Here is a 20,688-nt window from a genome sequence, read left to right on the forward strand (position 1 = left end):
GTTTATTATTGGAATCACTGCCAGAAGTAATGGCTGTAATCAGAAATACACTGCTGTGTCCTTGGGAAAGCTTGGAATCATTATACAGAAGATTCAGGACACACCTGAGTGGCTATTAAGGAGGCAAACACAGTTTATTCCACTGCACTTGGCTTAGATTTGGATTCCAGATGACTGCATATTCCAATAAAATAGTTTGTGTTTGTTGGGTCATAGTGTCCTGACTGAGAAGCAAACACACATCTGGGAACCAACACTCATCCTATAATATAACCGCTAATTTTCCTTGAAAAACTTCACTCTGCTTTTACCTGTGGGGGCAACACTGTAAAGTAGTTACATGAAGCAACAGAAAAGCTTTGTTAGGTTAGAAGAAATCCACAGATCATGGTAACAGACCTATTTCTGAATTTATCCCTGCCTAAACCAAAAAAGTCCTGTAAAATATAAGCAGACAAAAGTCCAGCAAAAAGTGTTCAGAAAAGCTCAGCAGATATCAGGAATGTCCTTCAGTGAAGTTTAATTATAGAACACCATTGTTTCTACACTTGTTTAATGACTCTTCTCAAAGTAGCACACAGACATACTTCAGAGGTTAATTATTCCTGGATATTTTTAAGGAATGGAAAGCATTGCCTTTGCTGGCATAATATGGTAGGTGAACCATGCAGGCTAGTAAAACAAACAATAGGCTGGAATCCAGTAGATACAATTCAAAATAAAGAAAGGAGTCCAATGTCAGATGTCTCAGTACTCTTGCGTGAAAATCAAAATGCAAGCAAATTAAATTAACTGTGTGTGATAGGGAGAACTGTTGCAAATTAGAAAGTACTTTGGGGGGGAAGAGTGCATTTATCTCCTTTAAATTAAGGACATTCTCATGGTTCTAGAGAAGACTCCTTCCAAATATAGAAATAATACATTTTGGTAATAGGCAAGTATCCCCCAAAATAAATAATGTATATAGTAGCCATCCATCTCCATAAGCCAATGGATTTGTAGCATCCCTTAGATTGATTAATATGGCCTGCAGTTCTTCTTATGGGTGAATAGGCTAATAAATAATATGTAGTAGGACTTGCTGCATATGCATGGCTATAATCAGCGGGAATATCAAAACTGATGCTCAGTTGTTTGTGTTCATGATCACTGTGGAGTTGTGGGAGCCATTTCTCATCATATATTTTGTACATTGCCCAGAATCTGTGATGTCAGATGTACTTGATGCTTGCCAGAGCTTTCCACATATCTATGGCAAAGGTTTATATATATAAATACCTTTTTATTGTGGTTTTGAACAGCCTATGAGTTCCTTATCATTGATAATCACACCACAAAGCCTGGCATGTCTTAAATATTTCCATTATCATCAGTAAACTATATAAAACCCAAACTGATTACTCATCCACTGCCTGATTGGCCCTCGTGCAGAAATGACCTGCCCAGGTAGTTTGGGCCCAATCAGGAGGTAGTCCTCAGCCAGGAAGGACTTAATAAAGAATCAGCTCTCCACCTCCAACTTCCTGCTGGTTTCAGAGGTTTGCAGGGTAGAAGAGAAGACAGTCTTAGAACATGCCCTGCTTCCAGTAAGTTGCTCTGGCCTCCTGGCCTCTTTCTACATGGAAGACCTGCGGGGAGCTGGGGCAGGCTTTATGAGCGTTCAGGGGGGGGGGGCTGCATATTCCCCAGAAATGGCCCCCTCCCGGCTCTCTGTGATCCAGGTGCTGAAGAAATGCCTCTGCATTGGAAATGTTTACATATGAGTAAGTGGAGGCCCTCATCCAGGAATGGCCCATCCTGGTAGTTTAGCCCAAATCAGGAGGCATCCCTCGTCCAGGAAGGGCTCTCTACCTCCAATTTCCTGCTGGTTTCAGAAGTTTGCTGGCTGGAAGAGTAGCTGGCCTCAGAGCATGCCTAGATGTCAATAAGATGCCATGGCCTCTTTCAACTCAGAGAACATGAGGGGAGCTGGGGTAGCCTCTGCTTGCCTTCAGGAGGTGGAGGGCTGCAGGAGGCCCAGAAAAAGCCCCCTGTTGGCTCTCTGGGACCCAGGGTGCCCAGGAAAAGCCTCTGCCATGGGGATCATGTAAGTAAGTCATGTGAGGTTTGCAATTTGCAATCTGAGAAGGGAGGAATGCTTTGGGGGTAGCCATCATAGGCAATTGCAGCAGGGAAAATAATGCTGATGTGGGTGAGATTGGGAAGATGTAGACTTTACCTTTCCATATGGATACCACCTTGGTCTTGATGCAACCTTTCCAAGACCATGACAACAAAGCAAATTTGAGACCAATGGCATGGAAGATGGAAAAATTGTAGACAGGACACAGAAGCACTTTGAGGTCTTGGGGAAATGTGGCTCTCCAGTAGAGCTTCCCAGTAGCACCTTCCCAGTAGAAGAAGAGTTGTTTTTTATACCTTACATTCAACTGATGAGAGGAGTATCAGAGTGGCTTATACTCGCCTTCTCTTCCTCTCTCCCTGTAAGATAAAATTGAAAAAATTGATAGGATACAGAGGAGAGTGACGAAGATTATCTGGGGCCAAGGGACCAAGCCCTATGAAGATAGGTTGAGGGACTTGGGAATGTTCAGCCTGGAAAAAAGGAGGTTGAGAGGGGACATGATAGCCCTCTTTAAGTATTTGAAAGGTTGTCACTTGGAGGAGGGCAGGATGCTGTTTCTGCTGGCTGCAGAGGAGAGGACACGCAGTAATGGGTTTAAACTTCAAGTACAACGATATAGGCTAGATATCAGGAAAAAGTTTTTCACAGTCAGAGTAGTTCAGCAGTGGAATAGGCTGCCTAAGGAGGTGGTGAGCTCCCCCTCACTGGAAGTCTTCAAGCAAAGGTTGGATACACACTTTTCTTGGATGCTTTAGGATGCTTAGGGCTAATCCTGTGTTGAGCAGGGGGTTGGACTAGATGGCCTGTATGGCCCCTTCCAACTCTATGATTCTATAAGGTAGGTGAGGCTGAAAGAGCTCTGAATGAAATTGTTCTATGAGAACAGTTTCTAACAGGCTGTGACTAGCACATGATCACCCAGTATGTGGAGGAGCAGGAAATCAAATCTAGCTCACCACATTGAAAGCTGTTGTTCTTAACCATTAAACCAAGCTGTACAAATTGCCATTGCCTGAAAGAGATGTAGCTAGAACACAGGCAGAAGAAGTTGTTGCAGGATGGTGTAAGTCTTTTTTTACTTTCTGGTTGACTATTATGAGATCATTTCCCTTTAACCTTCTGGCCAGTCCCTTCTGAAAGCAATCAAAGGAGGGAGAAATTTAGGTATTTCCTACATGGAGAGGTGATTGTGTGGTTAATAAGATTTGCATTTTCAGAAGAATACCTTTGTCTTCTGTGTTCTCTCATTCTCTCTGCCAGTGAGGGACAATCAGGTCATATTGCATGCAGACAGCATGGAAAAATCTCTGCCCTTGGAATGTAGACAGGACACAGAAGCACCATGAGGTCTATCTCCACAACAGACATCCTGTGAAGTAGATAAAGCTGAGAAAGCTCTGAGAAAAAGTGCTATTATAGAACAGTTTCTAACAGGACTGTGACTAGCCCAAGGTAACCCAACTGTTTTCAAGTAGATCATCCTGCAGCTGCAAAAGCACATTGAAAATGAATTATTCAGTGCATGTGAAATTAGCACATCCTACTGTGTTTTTGTTAGATGGTCACCATTGATAACTGGAACTACCTTTTGAAGATTTATGTGATGACCATATGTATAATTGCTCTATAAAGGATCATGAGTGCTGGAACAAATTGCCCTCCTTTGCATTAAAAGATCTTTTTGAAGAAAATAAAGAAATAGCTTAACTTCTGCATTAACATATGGATATACAAATCCAGAGAAAGATTATGTGTAGATATAATCTTGAGGTACTTGAAATTTCTTACTATCTCAATTGAGGTTCCATGTAGGGATAAAGCACTCATCCTTTTCTGTTTAGATTTAGAGAAGATGAATACCTTGGTTTTTATCAAAGTTTATTTTCAACTATAATGCAGAAATCATAAAATATGTTTGACATTTTCACTACACCTGATGGGCTAATATGTGCAAATAAAACTAGATTGTCCACATATACTAAATAAGGAACAGGCTGACTACTTAGTGGAGGAGAACAGGATTTACAGACCTGGCTATGATGAAGATCATCTATTTATTAGATTTCTATACTGCCCTCCCAGCAAGCTGCCTCAGGGTGGTATACATCATATTAAAAGCACTATAAGAAACATCATGAAATAAGTAACAGTTAACTAAAAATTCTAAAAATTTAACATTTATAGTTAAAATTAAATTGAAGTGACCATTTAAATTAGTATCAGCAAATTTATTTAATTCATATAATTGCAGCACCAAGAGGCAGCCCTGTCTAAAGTATCTTCTTACCCTGGTTGGGTTCAAGACAGTGCAGCTACCTAGTATACAAATCTGGAGAATATTTCCACTGTATAGATTCCTAATAAATGCCACCAATCTGCCAGGCTTACCCATGCTAAAAAGTTTTCCCCCCAAAAAAATATAGAATCAAATACACTGCAGAGATCAATAAATGAAGAGTAAAGTACACCATTTGCCCTGCTTTAGGCAGGAGAGCCAGTTTGGTGTAGTGGTTAGGAGTGCAGACTTCTAATCTGGTGAGCCGGGTTCGATTCTGCGCTCCCCCACATGCAACCAGCTGGGTGACCTTGGGTTCGCCACAGCACTGATAAAGCTGTTCTGACTGAGCAGTGATATCAAGGGTCTCTCAGCCTCACCCACCTCACATGGTGTCTGTTGTGGTGGGGAGGAAAGGGAAGGCTACTGTAAGCCGCTTTGAGCCTCCTTCGGGTTGAGAAAAGCAGAATGTAAGAACCAACTCTTCTTCTTGTAAAATAATTTGCTAGAAAAGATAATGTGAAGTAATCATGTTGGCCATTGTTTAAGATGTTTGAATCCTAGGAAAGCTGTCAAAAGTTCCAAAGTAAGATCTTAAATGACGTTTGGTCTTTGTGCTCAAGGACACAAATTGTAAATGTTCTCCTCTTTTTTTCCAGGTACCCTTTAATATTAATTTTTCCCCTTTCTTTCCAGACTATTTCCACTGGTTAGAAATTCATAAGCTTAAACTGGCTTTTCTATTGTCAAGGTATACTGCCTTAGACTTAGCTGATGTGCAAAGCAGATGATATAACAGAATACCTGCAGATGGACACAAATGGTCTTATTGTCCAGATCAAGTAGACTCCCTAGCTCATATTGTTTTAGTATATTCTCAAAATACTATATTACTCCTTGGATAAAACAAATAACAATGCTTTCTGAGAAGCAGACACTGCACTATCTACTATCAAGTAGATTGGAGACCTGTATGAGAGATGTGGCAATTTTTCTCTTTATAGTGTCAAGAGGAAACTGGCTTTCATTCTCACGTTTTTAAAATGAGAAACTGTGGACGAATAGCTTTTAAATCTAAGGAAAGGAAGGAGATTTAAATGGACTACCTGGGCTTTCTAATAACTAAATTGTTACTAGAGATGTGGTGAAATTTCAAAATAACAGGCTGTTGATTCCAATTTCCCCTGGATGCAAAGTTAATTTCCATTTCAGCTTGCCCTGAAATTATTATTCTATTCATAATGAGAACCGAAATATCTTTCAGTCATATGCTTGTGTGGCTGGCATATATGGAGCATTAGGCAAGGCAGTGTGGTGACATCCAAAGTACGCAGAAGGAAATAGAGAACCACACAGCTATATGGGCAACGCACTGCCTTGCCTGCATCTGCATGTGGCAGCATGCATATATGTGCACAAAAAAAAAAGTCCATGCCATGCTCTTGTTCTCCTCGCAGTTGCAGATGCCAATTATGATTCAAGAGTTTGTAGATAACTACTTTTGTACACTATGCTGTGCACAGCCCCTACCCATTCAAAAGAGAGTTTGAATTAGAATGAGCTCTGGTGCAGTGGTTCACAAGATTTGAGAAGACACCAAATGGAAGCACAGGTCTATTGTCAAGGAAGTATATTGCAGGTTACACAGACTCCTTCCTAAAATCTATAATGGCAGAACAAATGACAAGACTGCCAAATCCCATATGTGCTAGTAGGCAGGGAGGGCCAATGAAGTAAGTGTTCCTGAAGTGTTCTAATTGACAATGCATTGTGTGTCAAGACACACAAGGTCCTGTAATTCTGTCCAATCTGTTGGCAGTGAGTCCCTGAAGCCAAAAAGGAGGTTACATTCTGCATTTCCCCTACAAAAGAATGCTGGGGCTTTAGCGTTCTTCCAATGTAAAACAACTTTCCAATTACACATGAGCTGCAATTTATAAAATAGTCTTCTTCTGTTGATCCAAAGAGGATTAATCTGTAATGGGATGATAGTGCAATTCCATTGCAGTTAAAATTTAATCCCTTTTTCAGTGCATAGGTTAACTGCATTCCATTTAAGTAACAATAATAACCATAGAGATATGGTGTGTACATTGGTGAGCAGGGCTGATTTTAGTAACCTAGCTGCAAGTGATCTTCCAGTCTATCTATGAATTCTGTTTATTAATCCTTTGTTTTTAGTGTGTGTTTGCACCCACCATGTTGAATCTGAAGCCTTTAATTCCTCTCCTGTTTTTTTAAACAAGTCATGAAATTGAACAGATAAACCCTGGAAGAATTACACGTTTGAGAAATGACAGGAGAAAATTAGATCATTAGAAAGTCCTCTATAAAATCTCAAATTCATCAGGCATTTTGAAGTGTATATGGTTTTATGGGGAAAGGAAATGGCTGTAATGGGAATTATTTTGAAGGCTCCATAGGTTCTTCAGAGATAATTATAGAGTTACTGGAATTACAGATGTTGTACAAAGTGGCAGGTGGATCTAAATCCTTATCTGTCTCCATGATATGTCAATACAGATAACAGCTAGCGGTATCTTAATAAGACACACTCCTTCATCTTTTGATTAATACAAGACCATTGCAGCCTACAAAAAAATCTTTAGTTAAATGTCTTAATCATTAGCACAAGTAAAGTATGTTATTACCTGCCCCAGAGAGACAAGAATTAAACTTCTTTATACATTTCCAAACATTTGAAACCATTCCCCCTGGGTTATTGGAATTACTGAAGAATAATTTGGAAAGTAGCCCAGTACCTGTAGTTTAGGGCTTACCTTCTTCTGTGTTGCTGTGGATCATGCTGGAAAATAGTTTTTTTCCCTTCCTCCCATGACCTTCAAAGATGTATTACACAGAACGGGCACATTTAACCAATCCCCCGTTTGCTTGTCTGTCTGGTTAGAAGCATGCACTATTACACAGTGATGACACATTCTATAGTGGTCCTCTGTTCAATGCAGAAGGTTTCGGAGAAATTCCACATTGGCTTATGCTCAGTTTATGCTGGTCTATGACCGTAATAAAACTAACTGAACTGAACTTGGCTTATGCTCAGTTTTTTTTAGCAGCAGGCAGTATTCTATCCCGAGTGTGGAGAGTGGTAACTTCTCCAAGCATTTTTGGTAATGGGTACTTCAAAAGAATTTTTAAGAAGTTTAAAGTGATGGAGAATATTAAAGACTGTGCATTCTGGATGGCATTGGGAATGAAATGCATTTGAGTCCCCTGGCCCAAAACTGTGGATTGTGGGATTTAACTTTATTTACATTACAAGCATGGACCTGGAAAAGGACTTGAGACGAGGGGGCATCCCATTATTAAAGAAGTCTTTGCTTCCTTTCCCCCCTTCTCTGTCACTCTTTTCCTTCCCTCTTTCTCCCCCAACCCTTTTCTGTCAATCCCTACCCTTTTGCCCTCACTTTACCACAAAGCCAACTCAGGACTGCTCCAAGGCTGAGCCCTAGTCAGGTCATCTAATGACAGTGTCCTGGGCAGCGAGAGCCAAGGAGAGCTGCATTGGCCATGGCAGCAACAGCAGACCTTCCATCCTTCTTGTTGGCGGAAGCAATGATCAGAGGCTGCCTAGAGTCTGACCGTGGTGGTCTCATGACCTGAAACTGCACCCATAGTGATGATGGGAGAGTAGGCCTGAGTCTGGTGCCAGCCATGGATAGCTGAACTGCCACTAGTCTTGCCCCCCCTCTTATAGTAGCAGGCTAAAAGAGGAGCTGTTGGCCCCTCACCCAACCATCTGGCAGGCTTGCTGCCTTGGCAGTGACAGCTTGCCTGCACCCTCCTCCCTCCCACTGCCTGGCACGTTCACTGCCTTAGTAGTAGCAGCAGGAACTCATTCCTATCTTCCTGCAACTTCACCGCCACAATAGCATGGGGGTGGGTGGAGGCGGAGGAGTACCGAAGCTTTTTCTGTGTCCTCTTGGAGGGTATTTAATTCCCCCCTCCAGGTTCAATCCAAATGATATCCAGCTTCACTAAAGGTACTTTTCATAAAACAATCAATGGTATTCAGGCAGGAATGTTTTACAATATGTCCCAATTCCCCTCCTCCTTGGACTACCAAAATGTAAAGTTACTATATAAAAGCCAATGGAGAATCTTCAATTTCTACCTGGAACAGGGAAAGATCAGAGTGAGGGTGACATTTTCACATTTGCTATGCTGTTTAACAAAGTCTTACAAGCCTGCACTGACTTTTAGGGGAAAACATAACTGGAATTCTTAATCTGAAGATTCACTATATAGAAAAAAAAAATGTGGCTCGTTTTAAAGGCATGCTCCTTCCCTATTTGGCACCAGAAATCTGGATTGCCTGTTGTTGTCAGAAAGCATTGGATTTCAAAACACCTTAGGCCATTCCCAGAAGAGCAATAAATACAATGCAAGTGACAGCAATGAAAACAAAGGGCGTCTAACTACCGTTTTAAGCAGTACTGCCTTCTCAGACTAAACTAAGGGGGAATTCCAATATTTACTCAAAGTCATTTTAAAAACATTACAGATTTACAATATCAGGAAACTCCTCCTTTCTTGTGCCCAAGAATTCCCCTTAAAAAAGATTAAACAAGCCTTTAAAATCCCAGGTTCTATGTAAAAGGTCAATTACATTTATCTTCTCTCATTCTCCAAACACGAAAACAAAGCAATCTGTGTGCTAAAAACACAGCGTTAAAAAAAAGTATAACAAAACTCTGCATTGTTATAAAACTTGATAACAATGGCTTTTTCAAACAGTACAGTCACCACAAGTACACAGTTATATAAAAAAAAACCCACACAATTCATTTCATATCCCCCGCACATTTGGCTTTTTATGCCTCCTCTGTTTAGGCATCTCTGTTTTTCTGCAGGGTTGTTCCCATTCTTGCATGCATCAGTTTCCTCTTCTTTCCTTTACATAACTTCTCACTCTTCTCTGGAGCTGCCATTTTGAGGAGCGGGATTAACCTTGCTGCTTTCCTCAGTGGCTTACTCTTGACTTTGGCCTTGTCACCCTTGGCACCTCCTTCAGCCTTTCTCTTGGGCATTTCTGTGGCATAAGAAATTAAAAGATGTAATGAAGAAAAGATGTAAGGGAGGGACGACAGAAAGATGGTGCTGTGCTAGCCCATTCTGTAACGGGCTCCCAAGCCAAGCAGAGGGCCAGGAGCAGAAGCACCTGGCAGACCTGAGCGAGGAAACAAATCTCGCTCGCTGGTCGCCCCAGGAGCTGGGAACAGCATTCTGAGGGTCCTACAGATCCATGGAGACCAAGTTCTCCGGATCACCTTGTGCTTGTGCTCGGGGCCAATAATGGCGCCACTGTCAAAAACAACTTTCTAATCTTGAAACGACCAGCTGCATAAAATCCTGCATTCTTCTCAGGTTCTCTCTTCCCAGCTTGAACAATCAGCGGAGCGGCAGTCTGGCGAATTATCAACACAAAGACTGTGAGTTCTCTGTTCACTTTCTCTTTTTTAAAGCCAGGCACTAGCCCCCCTTCTCCCCTCCTAACCCATTCGCAAGGGAATTCTTTCTTCGGACGGGAGGCAAACCAGATAAATACACTCATTAAAATAAACCAAAGAAAGAGCTTAAGATCTTACGACTGAAAGCCCAGCAGGAGTTGTTGACAGAACACAGAGATCGACTAACTGGTAACTCCTGAACTCCTGAACTTTCACGAGACGCCCTGTTCGTGATTTGTGATGTATGCATCTTGTGGAGTTGATGAATACTGCAATGGAAAACCTAACCAATGCACAGATGTATCGCCTATTATGCAAGGGCAATTCAGAGATATTGGAAGTAGTCAAAAAGTTTGAAAAGGAGATTCAAGACACCAAAAAAGAGCTTTCAGACAGAATCGATGGTTTGAAAAAAGTAGCTGATGAAAACACAACTCAGCTGGCAACACACCAAATGAGAATCCAACGTCTGGAAGCTAATCAACAGGAGCGGGAGAGAGTGGCAGAAATCAAATTCAAAGTCTCAGAAGTAGAATCCAAAGCTAGGAACGTAAAAATCAAAGACGTTTCAGAAGAATTTGGGAACACAGACCTGAGGAAGGAAATCACCAAAAGCCTGGAAGACTATCTAGAGAAGGAAGAGATCCGGATAGACAAAGTATACCGAGTTTATTCAAAGGCGGCCGCATGCAAGAAAGAACCAAGAGACATCTATGTAAGCTTTGACAGCAAGGCTGCAAGAAACAATCTACTCAAAAAGCATCGGGAGACGCCGTTGAAATTGGTGGATCAAAAAGCACAAATCTTTCAAGACTTACCAGCAGATATATTATGGAAAAGAGCACAATTCCATTTTTTGAGACCACCTGAAGAATAAGAACTTTTAGGTTGGGGCTGGGATGGGAACTGACTATATACTACTTAAGATAATAACAGACTATATTCTCATATGTATCAATAATTACTTTGCTAGCTGGTCGTTCTTTTCTTTTTTCATCTTTCTGTAAACGCTTTATATATAATAAAAATTAAAAATTAAAAAAAGAAAAGATGTAAGGAAGAAATCCAGTTGATCACAGGGAGAAAGCCACTAAAGATTAATTGGAGTGCGAGAGAAGAAAAAAAATCAAAAGAAGGAGAAAGATCCAGTGATTGGGCTCACTTTTGTAGCTTACCCCTCCTCCAGTTTTTTAATGTTTCAGACTTTGCTGAAATTATGAAGCCCCCCAAGTTTGCAGGGAAATCTATTTTGTGTCAGTGTGGCCCAGATCTGTGGATTCAGCTATCTACAGATGGGGTCACACTTCACGATTACATGTACCACACTTAGGCCTATGGATTCTTCACATGTACATGGCCTACCACCACCGTTGCTACATTTTTCTTGTTTTTGTCATCAGAGTTCCTAATCCTGATATTTAATCAAATCTCGGCCATATGACATACTCAGTCTTAACAGAAGATACTGTGGCATGATACAGATAGAATGGCAAGCCCAGACTTAGTCTTATGGGAAGGAAGTTTGATTCATATAGACCATGCACCTCCAATCATTTAACATGTGGCAAGAAGCATTTTGTAATAAGCCATATTGTTCTGTTACATCTAAACTGGCACAATGAGCTAATGGGGACAATCCACTGTTCATAATAGCGGGGAAATAACTATTTTAAATGACATGGATTGTCACCCAGAAAGTCCTTCCTATCCATGTCAGTGTTCTGTCAGCTGTAAATGTGTTGCTGACCATAAGGTCCACCCTGGAGCTTACCCTGATTGAGGAAGCAGAACTTCAAGCATATCTGATGGTCAGGAAGATGATGTGCCTCTGGTTTGCCAGGTTGTCAGTATCCTCTCCAGATGATTTGTCAGCCAAGGCCAAATTTCAAACGTATGCCAGGGATAGTGGTATACTGCCCAGTTCACTACCTAACAATGTCCCTGCCTGAACTGCTGGAAACAGACATAGATTTAATGTGGATCCTGTTTCATCAAGCAATAGAGTACAATTTTTGGAGCTAAAAATTCCAACACTAAGATAAAGGTTGATAAGGTTGATAAGCCCTGGTGTGTTCCTTTTTCAACTGAAATTGTTTCTGGCAATTTTCCATTATTAATTTTTTTGCTTGTTGTTTTGAGTTTATGCCTTGCATTCAGTTCAAAAAGTCTGCCCCATCGTCCATATTCTAAAGTACATTCAGCAAAAAGGGGCAGTTTATATTATCAAAGACTTTTCTGCATCCAAAAATGTTAAAATGCTGCTTCATTTCTTTTTATCACAAATTCAGTTGCTTCTATTACATATTGTATATTGTCTTGATGTACCTCTTTGATACAAATCCTATTTGATAAGTGAAAATACAAGACTATTTAAAAGCAAACATAAGACAAGATATAAAGATTCATGAAAGAAATGTGGACGCTGCAGTATTAACAGTTTTGGAGCCTCAATAACTGCTGTAGTATGCAATGGAACGTATAGAAGAATTCAGCTCTCTCTTGGGATATACAGTTAATAGGAAAAAGACAAAAATCCTGATTAAATTTTTATTGCAATGAAAAAAAAAGAAAATGTCACACTAGCCATTGATCCAGTCTGTAATCCAGGCCTAGCTAGCCACCTGATAATATAACTTTATGTTTGGAATTGCCAATCCCCCTCTTTTGTCATTTTAGAGTAGTTTTTAAATATATTTTAACAGCAACATTTTGATCCCCCCCCCATGACCAAGTCTTTGATCTTAGCCTTATGGTATACTAAGGACCTTCTTTGGTCCTGTGCTTCCTTGAGGAATTCCCCAGTTACTTCCCTGACTTGCTCTAGAATCCATTTTAATTTCTCTAAATCTTCGAAGATGCCAGAAGGACATTCTGCTGGTTGGCTCCCTTCCCAAGTTGCTTTTAACATCTGTAAAGTTCTTACTACTCTTCTCTGCAAAATTAATTCATTTGGGAGGTTCCAACCCAAGCTGACTGGGGGGGCATCTCTAATACCAGACACGAGGAAATAACATTTCGTACTTTCCAGCCCCAAGAGTGTTCCGAAGCATAAACTTATAACATTATCCCCACCTCTTTACCAGTCTATTCACACTCTGATGATGAGCCACCATCTGTGTATGTTTGCATGCTTGCAATTATACACAACTTTTGCTTCAGCTTGGAGGTGAAATTTGTTCCCTGGTCTGAGACCATAACCTGAAACCAACAAAAGGGAGAAGGCCAATAAGGCTCTGGCAATATGTGTGTCTATAATGGAATTAAGTAAAAATGCTGTGGAGTATCTGGAAGTGTGGTCCATTAAAAAAGAATGTATTGTCCCCCAAAACTGGTCTTTGGTCATGGCTCCAGAACATCAATGAAAATCTGCTGGAACACTTGGCTCACCCCTGAGAAAGGCCTCAAGGACATTTTAGGATGTTTTTTTTTTGGGAAACTCACACGTATTACGGTCATTCTGAATAGTTCTGTTGATGTTTTGCTAGTAGAAGGAATGGGAAATCTGGGTTAGGGTTTTCTTAATGGCCAAATGTCCAGCAAAAGGTTTTTATGTGCTGCTTTTAGAACGTCTTTCCAATACTTTGGAGGCACCACCAACTGTCTTAAAGATTTGACCCCCTCTGGGCAATTCTTCAGGAAATACTCCTGACATAGTGGGGATTCTTTCCACACAAATCTATTAGTTACTGCTCCATCCGGCTTCTCTGTGACTATAGCATTCTGCCTACATTCCTAAAGCATTTCACAGAGATCCTGGGCACTTTGAAATTATTCAGAGGCTTGAAAGTCCTCCTCCCCCCTTCCCCTACATTCCCCACTTCAAGTAGACACTCTGGGACATGAAAGGGGGGCACTCACTGCAGCTTCTGCCTATGGCAACTCACTGACAGAAGATTTCTGTTGCAGAGACTGTTCATTCTTTCTCTTCATTGTCATGTGAATCAGCTGGCTCTATCGCTCATAACTTGGTGGGAAAGGCCTCTAGGATCACAGGCATTCCTGAAGGCACAGTGGAAGTGGAAGCCACATGGAACATCTGTTACAACAGGGATTTCTGTTGAAATGACGGTGAAATCTGGCACAGCTAGGTTCCAGTTAGGAACACCTGCAAGATGGAACCAACTCAACATAACACACATTTACCCTGGGGAGGAGGGATGGGAGTGGATTTGCTTGACACATGTGCTTCACCAGTCTTGACATTTCTTTTGTCCTTTGCATGGAATGGTACCAATTGGGGCTTTAAAAAGAACCAACTGTTCCTGAACACACAAACAAATGCTTTCCAGAAAATGTGTTCTATTTTTTCTCTTTACTCCTCTTTGTTTTCTTTTGCAATATATATTTTCTTGCTTTGGAAGATGGATTATGCAGTTGCTGTTAAGTGCAACTTTTTACAACAGCACATAAGGTAATTTCATAGTCATTTATGCAACATTCCAGCTGATAAAAAGAAAAGGGCTATTCCAGTTTGGAGCATAAATAAATTCTGCAGTATGGAGGCTGCAGAATCCAGTGCTAGCATTATCTCCAGTCCTCTATTTATGATAATCAGGGAACTAAAAATTAAAACCCAAGCATGCATTCCGATAACCAGTTGAAATTATCGGACAAGATCCTTATCGTGCATGAGCAATCTATACATGTAGTTGTAGATTCATCTATTATTTCTAAAATGGTTGAACTCCTGAAATTCTGCTTGGGTGGCAATCCTGGCTAGTTCCAGCATTTGGTGCCACTGCTCCTCACAATGGTGGCCATTGTCACTGCTCAAGTAGGGATCACATAAAAAGCTGCTGTCAAGCTAGCAGCTATGTGCAGAAGGACACCAGATATCTGGCTCACAGTGGCATTTGTGTCTAAGGGTGGTGTGAGGGTGCAATGTCAGCAGAATGCATCAGAATGCATCCTCCCCCTCATTCAAGATATGTGCAGCTGGGCAAAAGGATCACACTGGGAGATATTCCATAACAGGTAAGTAAGGGGCAAGTGATCCCCAGTCATCATTTGTACACAGCTTGCACAGTGAGCTGCTGGATTCTTGTCTTTTACATTAAGCTCTAACACTCACTGATTTCAGAAAGGTTTTTTCCTTTGGGGGGGGGCTTTTGGTGACTCTGAGCTAGATTTGATCTTGGAGAACACTTACATGCACCACCTTCTACGCTGTTCATGTTGGCTGCATTGTGCTCTTCAGGAACTATATAGATATTCTGGTGTGCTGCAATGACTTATTTCCAGATTGACAGTGGGCAATGGGATTGGGGGGGGGGTTTGTAGCCAATCAAAATGGTCAATAATAGCCCTGCTGTGTCTGTCTATAGGTCTATCTATAAGCATTGGAAGACTGTTTTTTTTTTTATCCCACAACTCACTACAGACTCAGAGAGAATACAGTCCCAGCAATTCTGTGCTTACCTCATTCCTCCTCAAAGTCCAGTGCTGGGCAGGCAAAAGCTGGCAAGCTGATCTTGAGAAAGGTCGACTTCTGAAGTTTTCTGGGTGCCTGGAGGGAGCACTGTGTATAGACAATGTCGCCTCCATGAGAAAATGCTCGTTCTGGATGCTCTCAGAGGGCATGACAGGAAAGTCAGGGCCATGCAGGAGAGGGCTGGCCAGGTCGACTCCTGAATGGCCCAGTATCTCACTGGACAGCAGCTCTGCAGCACCTGGGGCTCCCTGAGGCCTTCACCATCACATATGCAGCATCCTCTGTCACACCCCTCATGTCCCCAGAAGAAGAATCAGGCTACAGGTAGTCCAGCTCATCCCTCTTTGGGATGGGTTCATCAGGGCAGAGGCTGGCCACTGGGGCAGGTGGGGAAGGAGCAGTGGAAGTTCTGCATTCTCCCTCCCTTCCATTTCAGCTACCAACCTTGCCTCTTTGGATATCTGCCACACAACCCTCCAAATGAGCTGCTCGTGCCCTTCAGTGAAGTTATTCTCCCTCTCCACGATCCTGCCCTTGATGCGGGGATTACACATGGCCACCACCATGAATATTTGCTGCTTGCAGTCATTAAGACCACTTTGGAGCCTTTGTGCAATTCTGTGCACTGCTGGAGCAATGTCTGTACAGCCTTGGTCTGGGTCTAAGAAAGGGGCCATTACCACATGGGCCTGGTGGACCATGGGGAAGACCAGACCCAAACTCACTGTGTCAGACAAGAGCATTTCTATGAAGAACTTGAAGGATGCAAAAACCTCCGCAGTCTGGGAAAGGATCTCCCAATCTGGGTGGGTGATCCATTTCGCAGCCTGAGAAATCCTTGTGTCATGGACCAAGGCATTCAGGGCTCTCCTCTACTCCACCAAGGACTAGAACATGGCACAGATGTAGCTCCAGCATGTGCTGACATCACTGATAAGGCAGTGCTTTGACACACCCATCAGTATCTGCTTCACCCACAGACACTAGATGTTCTTCGTGCTATGTTTGAGGTGACCCATGATGTTCTGGCACTTCAGGATGGGAAGCCAGAAAGCATGGGTCTTGACATACAAACTGGCATTCCTTTTGGAAACCAGCCCAAGGGCATCCTTAATTACAGGTGAAGAAGGTGGGACACACAGGGGATGTACTCTAGGCTCAATTCCTTGGCTACCTTCATGTTTAGAGTTCTATCTGTCACTAAGAATCCCTTGGTGACTCCCTGCCTACCCACCAGTCTATCTGCCTCTCACTGGTGCCTTTGATGTTTTCTGCCATGTGCCGCTCATTGAAGATCTTAATGTGCAACAAGGCATGGCTATAGCCAGCCCAGAACCTGCCTAGCACTGGTTGTCCCAGGACCTCATGATTGTTTCACCAGTGCGCACTCAGCAAAAGATACACATCATGTGCATGACATGCCATCCATATGTCTGATGTGAAGTGTAGGATCCCAGAAGATTGGGACATATCTGCCTCCATCTATCCCTCCTCCATCTATCCCTCCTATGTGCCACCTCTCTTCTCTGCTCCTGTTCCTCCCCAAAGGGCCTGCTGGACCCTGAAGAAGCCAGTGGAGTTGACAGTGGGAGCAGTCTCTCCACAAGCTCCTCCAGGACTCCTTGGGGGTGAGGTTAAAAGCCATGCTGCTCATGCCCCCAAAGCTCACCCCAAGGGGCAGATCAGACAGCTCCTCCTCCAGGCTTGTGCGTTGGTGGCAACAACAGCCACAGGAGGTGCTGTCCGATCACACTGCCAGAACCTGCCCCTGCCTTCACCTCTGACGAGGGCTCAGCAGCAGACGTATCAATAAAGAGACCATTTGGGGCACTCCTTATTGCAGGCTTGCTCAACTAGGTTTTCACAAATGCCTGGGGTTTCTTGGCAGCTCTGGAAGGTTTTCCTGAATGGGTGGGAGTTAATTTTTAATATATGTTTTTAAAAATTGTTAAATTTTTCTTGGGTGAGACGACCATATATGGCCATGTCGACCCACCCCCCTCCTCCCCAAATGGCCAATGATGGATTTGGAGGGAGTGGGAAAGGGAGGGGCCCCGGGTGGACATGTACACAGCTAAACTTCCCAAGCATATTCTGCACAATCACACCTCTTCTGAGGTTTCTCAAAGCCTGAAAAATGTTTCAGGAGTATCTCAACAGTAAAAAAGTTGAGAAAGTATGCTTTGTTGCATCACTCCAGCCAGAGGTTGGAGTAGTGATAGATGGTGCTAAGGCAGGCCTCTTTGCAGGTGGGGGGGAGGGCTGTAGCCTTCCCCCTCTTCTCAGCAAGGCCTTTCCTCCACTGCCCCTCTGAGTTCCCTGCCCATCACTCACTGCTGCAACCTGGAACCAAACTCTGTCTAACTGTGCATGCAGGGAAATTAGCTGCTTTGAACTAACTGCACTGATACTGACAGTCTGTAAAAAACCCTCAAACCTTGTTATGACACCTCCTCCCATCTAATTTGTTTCCTTTTTTAGAAAACCCTAACATAACAAGACTTCTCAGGAGATTTTGCTCCTCTTTTTTCTGTTGGGAGGGGTTTAACAACTAGAGATCCCTAAAAGTGGAACCTGGCTATGTTTAAATGACCCTAGCTAACCCTGAGCTGGAATCAATCAACCTTTCTTGAAAGTTAGGTTTGAAAAAACTATGAATTACAAACTGTAAAACAACTAGTGAGATGCATACATAAGAATCCAATAAACGAGTGGACTTGAAATCCTCTCTCACACAAAAGCTGGCCTTGAACGGAGAATGCACAGCCTGTTTTTGAACTATGTAACTGTCATGTAGAAGTAATGTAGAAGTGGCCTTTTCTCTTATAATTCCTAAACAGTCTAATTAGGTGTGGAACTGAAACCCTATCCTACAATATTAGTAGGAAATTGTACTAATATCCTAATATTGTACTAAAATAAATTTACCTGACTATTTAGCTGGGAAAACCTAACTGGGCCAATTTCCGTCCCCACACATTAGACCACCAACACTCAGGTGACCCTAGGAAAACACAGGCAGGAAGACAAGAGATTACACACAATCTTCAGGAAAAACACCAGGGCTTGCCCCTAGTAACACAATAAAGAGCAGCAGCACCCCACACCCCCAGAAACCAACAGCCCCCAGCACCCAACAACAAAACAGATTAAACAGCAGCACCCCCCAAGTAACCAACAGTCCCCCAGCACTCAGCAATGAAACAGGTTAAAAAGCAGCACCCCAATCAAACCAAGAGCCCTCAGCATACAACAACAGAAATCCAAAAAAAGATCACAAAGGCAGCAGCCCCCAAAATCCAAAAGGAAAAAAGATGAAAAAATCCAGAGAATACCCAACCCCCCCAAAAGCACCTCCACCCTATCCACAGAAATCCAAAAAGTGATTGAAAGATAGGAAAGTGAGCTTAAAAATAGGAATAACAGAGAGACAAGAAGAGGTGGAAAAGTTTAAACGAGAGTCACTCAGGCCAAACCAGTCAGTCTTCTCCAGTGATGATCCTCCAAAGTCCAGTGCAGCAAGCAGCAGCAGCAGCCAGCCAGCACACTCGCTGGGAGTCAGAGAAGAGAGTCTTACACTCAGCAAGACAGGGAAGCAACAATGAAGTCAGGTAAGACCCCTAAAGTCTATAGCCTCTCTGGCCATGCACAGAACATTTTCAAAAAGGAAAAAACTCTGGCCAAGATTTGTTTCCCACCAAAACCTGCCTCCCTATAGACTAAAGGTCCTCCCCCCTCACTTACCTGGCCTTACATTACAGCAAGCCTAGCATGCTGCAAGACTGATAGCAATGCTTTTGCAAAAATGCATTGCAATGATTGACTAAACTCCCCTAGGGAGCTCAGCCATTGGTCTGCCTCCCTCCCCCTCTTTGCCCTGGGAACTACAAGGTAGTTCCCATTCTCTGTGTCCCTTTGAAGTTTAAACAGCCATCCAAAACACACTGAACCAGATGAATCATGATTCGAACAGCCATGATTCAGCCATACAAACTTCTGGTGTTTGGTGATTTAAGCCTAATTCAGGTACTTTTCAGCTGCAATAGTACAAAACACACATACCTGCCTGCCAGGAGAACACTCATTTTATTATATGGGAAGATACCATACAATATGGCATATAACCCAACACATCCAATACACACTGCAATATTGAGTGTATTTTCTCAGATAATTAAAACTATAACTGTGTTTCTCATATAAAAAGTGTCCAGCACAATTCTATTTTATAATCATTTATATGGATTTTCTGCAGACTCTAGTGTAATAGCCACAATGTTTTCTAAACATGTGTGCACTACTTTTTCAAAGTTTGTACTGGTGTGATTCTCCAGTTGCATGCACTTCACTTTTGACTCAACCAAGACTGGTACATGCTGTTTCTTCCAAGAGCTATAGCTCTAGAATTTTAAAAACTGGCATGAATTTGTTTGTAAATAAGGCCTCATCAGATTTTCCCTTCATTTTTGTAAATCCCTTCATTATTGTAAAGAGCAACTATGGCTTTATTTGCTGTTCATACCTGGGAAAGGAATGGCAATGTCTAGAATAATGCAGGTTGAAACACTGTAAAAGTTATGAATCCCTTCCAAGCAGCATTCACACAGAATTGGGATAATATACAGAGCCTCATTAGTCAATGTACATTTAGTAGCTGGATTCAAGTCTGAAATGTCAGGTCGTCCTTCTCACTCAGAATCAGAAATACCTGGTTGTAGAGTTATCTATACATTTGGCTGACATTTATCCAATAAGGTCTGCTGGATTTACTACAGGTTTATCTGTTGTGACAAGGAAGTATTTATCCAAACATAAAAGTATATTAATTATTCCACTCAATGCAAGACTCGGATATCTCTGAAAGTTCAGAGAAAATGGCATCTCCCTCGAACATAATAATTCAATACCTTTGCCCACTAAACCACCTTTATTGGTTATCCTTGTTTTCTCTCTATAATGATAGCTATCCAGCTCTTCAGTTTTTAAAGTTTTGTTATCAAATTAATATGAAAATATTTTTAAAAGAGAATGAGGAATCCTTCAGCCGCGTATATTTATCTTTGATTGTTATTCTTAGCGTTCCCTGTCTGATATAAATTATGAATGGGAATGCTTTCCTTTATTTGAATTTATTTCATCGTTTCCTCGCTAGAAATATTTGTTAGCGATAGAAAAAATTAGATCTGTTTTTTATAACACCACCCCTCACTAGGGATACGCTAGTTGATGGATTTGTAGTTGGAAAAATTAATATTTCCCTATTTTATTCTTAATCAATGGCATCTGACTGTGTTGGGGATAATGCAAGCTGCTGTTTTCACCAACACAGTTCACCTAGGTAAGGGATTCTTGACATTTTCATAATCATTAATCAAAGGGCCATAATAAT

At 42.0% G+C, this 20,688-nt stretch overlaps 1 long non-coding RNA gene across 7 annotated transcripts; it reads right to left on the reverse strand.

The window, feature by feature from the left end:
- Window positions 1-11,643: 11,643 nt before the first annotated feature.
- On the reverse strand, window positions 11,644-19,085 carry LOC143829382 (uncharacterized). 7 transcript variants are annotated; one of them, XR_013228128.1, is made up of 5 exons: window positions 19,044-19,085; window positions 18,228-18,850; window positions 15,287-15,386; window positions 12,941-13,973; window positions 11,644-12,209 (listed from the first exon to the last, which is right to left on the reverse strand). It is a non-coding gene; the product is annotated as an uncharacterized LOC143829382 (long non-coding RNA). The 7 variants fall into 7 exon arrangements; XR_013228130.1 differs by lacking the exon at window positions 19,044-19,085 and having other exon boundaries at window positions 12,941-13,066; window positions 13,753-13,973; window positions 18,228-19,037; XR_013228129.1 differs by lacking the exon at window positions 19,044-19,085 and having other exon boundaries at window positions 12,941-13,066; window positions 18,228-19,037.
- Between the last annotated feature and the right edge of the window lie 1,603 nt (window positions 19,086-20,688).

Source organism: Paroedura picta, chromosome 2 (genome assembly GCF_049243985.1).
Source record: "Paroedura picta isolate Pp20150507F chromosome 2, Ppicta_v3.0, whole genome shotgun sequence".
Lineage (NCBI taxonomy): Eukaryota > Metazoa > Chordata > Lepidosauria > Squamata > Gekkonidae > Paroedura > Paroedura picta.